The following is a 4,886-nucleotide window of genomic DNA, read 5'->3' as shown; positions in this document are numbered from 1 at the left end:
GTGTGTGTGTGTGTGTGTGTGTGTGTGTGTGTGTGTGTGTGTGTGTGTGGTTTTTCCCTGGCCCGTGTTCCAAGGCCCTGTCTGAAGCTATCAGTCACCAGACAGGAGCAGATGGAACAAGGGGGGCAGAGTAGAATGGCAGCTCCAGCTCCTGCTCCTATTCTGCTTCTCCTCCCAGTCTTGTTCTAGCCTGGGCCTCTGCCTTGTGTCACAGGTGATGCTGAGCTCCTCAGCCCCCTCTGGCCTGCAGCCCAAGGGGTTAGAGGATGCCTCCTGGGTTCAGTGGGACTGGGGTGCACAGCCAGAGTGCTCCTCATAAGAGGCCTGTCACAGGCCAGCCCATCGAATGTGAAAGCAATTAAAGCCACCAGCAGTGTTGGCTCCAGGCAGGCCTCGGGCAGCAGGGCATCTGCCATAACACATCTCACCTCCGAGCCCACAGTGCTGGAGCCCACAGCGCTGGCCCTGCCCCCTGTGGCTGTGCACCAGGCTGGACCTCCTGTGGGGTAGGGGCCAGGCCGCACCAGCCACATATCTGGCAAAAGCTGGCACCTTCCCTGCCTGGCATCCTGGGCATTCCAGACCCACACCTTTCTCAAGACCCCCTCTGGCCCCACCCAACTCTTACTGGCCTCTCTAGTCTCCAGCCCAGGAGGGATTCCCAGGATGCAAGATACAAGGACCCTCCAGTATCCAGCGCAGGCCTGCAGCTGCACCCCTCCCCCCAATTTTGCCCCAGCAGGCAGTGGGTGAGGGTGGAAAAGGGGCTCCACAGAGGAGTTGGAGACACTCAGGAAGATCTTTAAACTGATACTGGACAGCAAGCTGGGCTCCTTGGATTCAGTGCAGTTAGGGCAGGTGGTCTGGAGGAGGCATTTGGGCTGTGCATAGAGAATGGGGAGATGGCCAGGTGATCCTTAGGAGATAACAGGATCCACTGGCATCAGCAGGCTAGGCCAGGCAGCTGGGCCACCACTACAGTACCCCTGGGGTTCGGCTGCCTCAGCCCACAGGGAATAGGGTGGACTGTCCTGAGGATGGACTCATGAGAGTAACAGGACTTGTCACTGAAGCCAACAGTGGACCCAAGGTGTTAGGAGCCCAGTCCCTAGGGATCCCCTTCTCCCCCTCTTAACCCCCCTACCCCTTCCTCAGTCTCCTGTGGTCTCACTCTGACAGTGCCATCATCCTATCCCTGGCCCTCTGGTCCTACTTCCTGGCCTGGGCTGGCCCTCTGCTCCCACAACCCCCTCCCAGCCCTCACTGCTGGTGCTGCAAGATATCGTGGCCTTCCCAGGGCGGGTGGTAGCATGTTCTCACTTGTGAGGCATCCCTGTCAGAAGCACTTAGTGTACAAATTAGCTGTGGCCTCCCTGCCTCCCTGTGCACAGCTCTGGGCGCTGGGCTGATGGATGTGCTCCCGGCCCTCTCGCGCCTGCCCGGGGCACATGGCTGCCCAGTGTGGACCCCTGGCTGCCACCCACATCTGACCAAGAAGGTCTGTCCCCTGCCAACTGGCCAGGGTTATTTGCAGCACCCCCAACCTTGAGCTGTACAAAGATGATCATAGCAGGGGGAATATTCATTGAGGTACTAGGGGACTCAAGGGTAAGGCCAGGATCTGCCCCAAGAGAGGCAAGTCCTGGGTTCAAGGGCAGTGGGGGACCTGGACATGAAACCAGCTCACAGTCCCCCACTTCCCCACCCGCAGCCAGCCTGCCACTCAGGCGGGAAAAATCATCTGTGACAGGCCCAGGAAGGCCGGCCCCGGGGGCCGCGGAGCAACGCGCACAGCTCTTCTTCCCAACATATGGCTGCTGTCGGCCCCAGGCGCTGCTCAACCAGTGCCAGGCTTGGAAACTGGGTGGGGGCTTGAGCAGCCTGAGCCTCATCCCACCTGCCTGCTGCTGGCCCCTCTGGAGAGGCTTCTGCCCCAGCATGGATGCTCTTGTGATGCAACACTCACTTCCACCACAACACGGCCTCTCAGCCCGTCCCAGTTGCCCAAGACACACAGAAGGGCACTGAATCCCGGTTGGCCAGAGTTGTGGAGAATTGTGAATTCTCCAGGGCCCACTGTGAGCCAACCTCTTGCCCAGCCCCCTCAAGCCTGGGCTGTCCTTGCCCATCCAGTCACCCATCTCCCTCTCTTCCCCCTCATATCCCTACTGTGTGCTGGCTGTGGCTCCCCCATGCTGTCACATCCTGGAGCCTCAGCAGGTACAGTCCCTCAAGCACTTTCCGACCATATACCTCAGTCTGTCCCCAGCCTGAGACAAGTAGTAGGAAATCCCAGAGACAGCCCAGGCACTCCAGGTTGAGGCTCTTACATGCACTCGGGGTTGACCAGTTCCTGCACCCATCAGAGTAGTCAAATGAGAGCCAGGCTAAACATGCTGTGCGATACAGACCACCCTAGGGGCCCAGAGTTGCTGCCTTAGTAAATCCAGTCTCATGCTTCAGGCAGAGCCTGGAGGTGGGGTGGGGATGGGTGTCCAGTCTGGCTCCATGCCTTGTTTCTCTACCCACACCTATCTGGGCTAGGGCTACAGTGCTGAGGAGATGAGATCTGTCTGCCCCAGGCACCTTGTGGCTGCGGACCCTGGCCAGCCTGCCCAACCCAAGCTCTGTCCAGCTGGCAACCCCAACAGTAATGGAGTTGACAGGCAGGTAGCCATGGGCAGGCCAAGGGGAAAAGGTTAATGGTGGAGATAAACTTCCAGCTGGGAGGAGAGGCAGTACCCAAGGAGAAGGTCACTGCCACTGCCTAGGATGCCCCTAAGGTCAGGAGCCCCCTAGACAGAGGCTCCACCTCACCCCTTCTACAGAGCGGGTATAGTTCAGGGAGTATGGGCAGGAGTCTTGCAGGTCAGGATACAGGGGTCAAGGAAGTGCCAAATCCCAAAGCTTCAGGGTCCCAGGCCCTTCCCCAGGTCCCCAGTGTGTAGGAAAAGATAGATCCCAGCAGGTGGTCATGATCTGAGGGAAGGGACTCACTCTGAGGGGCTGGCTGTGCTTGGGAGCTCCTAGGGCAGAGGGCAGGGGACCAGCATCCAGCTAGCTTCATGGACCCCAAAAAAGCAAGAGCCCAGGGACTGTGCATCTCCCTTCACAGACCTCTCCCAGATGCCTGGAAATGCATCCAGGTCATACCCCTTGGACTCCCCCCAGTGCTGCCCCTTCCTCCTCTCTCTCAAACGTGTGTAAAGGCTCATTAGGCAGGGATGAGGCACTGTGGGGCCTAGCAGCCCCTCTAGTGCCTTTCTGTTTTTCTGATATGATACCACATTCTAGTCTCTCCCAGGGCTCCTTAGTCCCTTTAGCTTCACTGGGCTTCATTCCCTGCATGCAGGGCTTCTCAAGACCAGAGCTTCCCTGGACAATGGCCACAGACTTTGGCCAGCCCTTCCCTGTACTGGCAGACGTGGCCTCTCCAAGACCCTCAGGAAGGTCAGCCTGAGGTGACCAATGAGGGACTAGAGAGCACAGAGCCGACCCTGGGACGCCAAGGCCTGGGGTCCCAACTGCCACTATATCAGGGTGACCTGGGCCCCCTGCCTTTCCGGTGAGCATCCACGGTGAGGGGCAGTGTCCTGGTCCCTGTCTCCACAGGGCTGCTGGCATGATGGCCACACAAGCTGTCTCCAGGCCCAGGGCCACCTGCCCAGTCAGCTGGCCAGCCAGGCCAGGCCAGGCAGGCAAAGATAAGGCTGGCATGCTGCCATGGCCACAGCCCCCCTTCGGCCCCACACCACCCACGGACACCTCTCAGACAGCAGTGGGCTGCTGCGTCAGGAGGTAGTGTAGGAACAGGAGGAGACGACTGTACTGGGTTCCTGTCCCCCAGAACCATGTGGCCCTGCTCCTTGACCAGCACTCCAAGGATCCCTGCCAGTACCCAGGGCCTGGCTGTCATCCCTACCGAACGGACAAGGAAGCCAAGGCTGGACACACAGGGTCAAGGAGGTGATGGATTCTTGGGCTCCCTCTGTCTGCCCAATTAGAGGGCAGCACCCAGGAGCCACTAGAGGATCCTCTTACTTCCTCCGAGTTCCCTATTCTTGAGGTGGGTTGGGAAGACCCACGGAACCTGCAGCTGAGTATGCAGACAATGTGAGTCCCTAGCAGTCAAGTGATTCCCGGTGCCCCGAGTAGGCCTGAAGACCCCATATCTCAAACCCACTGCATATATCTCTTAGTAAAGGTGTTTTCCCATAATCGAAAGTTCCGGCTATATCTGTACCCACCACTGGGATGGAACCAACTGGCCAAGCAAATTTCTGCCAGGACCAGCAGAAAAGTAGGACCCTGGGATGTTGAGTTCTGACAAGTCAGGAGCAGCTCTGGCCATGAGGACAAGAAGGGAAGGGCCAATCCAGGTTCATGGTGCGCCTCCCTCACCCTCCTCGGCCCTCTTACCACCCCAAGACCTCCCAAGAGAGGAGAAGCTCCTTCAGATCACAGGCAAAAGCTTGTCCAGCACTGCAGCCCAAAAGTACCTCTTGGGGAGAGAAGATTGGGGTGCTGCTTCCAAGAAAGGGGGCATCCACATACAGAGCCTGAGGTGACGCCATCAGTGGGCTGGCAGGGGCACAGGGGCACAGAGCCATTTCACCTCCTGTTTGGGGACAAGGACCTGTACAAGGCTGCTTGCCTCCCTGCTTGGCGGCTCCCAGAGAGCTCTGCTCCCGAGCAGCTCTGCTGACCAATCTCGGGGCTCAGCACCCGCCCCCCTCCGCCCCCGCCCAGGCTAGGTGGGCAGACGACTGTCCAGAACCAGAGCCCTGACAAATGAGTGCTGACTCCCCCTCAAGTCGCTGCGGGACCCGGGAGACCTGCGCGCCCGCGGCAGCCTGCAGGCAACAGGGGCGGGGACGGTGCCCGTC

The sequence above is a fragment of the Fukomys damarensis genome, unplaced genomic scaffold (genome assembly GCF_012274545.1).
Source record: "Fukomys damarensis isolate Sample0158 unplaced genomic scaffold, DMR_v1.0_HiC HiC_scaffold_34, whole genome shotgun sequence".
Classification (NCBI taxonomy): Eukaryota; Metazoa; Chordata; class Mammalia; order Rodentia; family Bathyergidae; genus Fukomys; species Fukomys damarensis.
Note: the sequence above shows the minus strand (reverse complement) of the source record.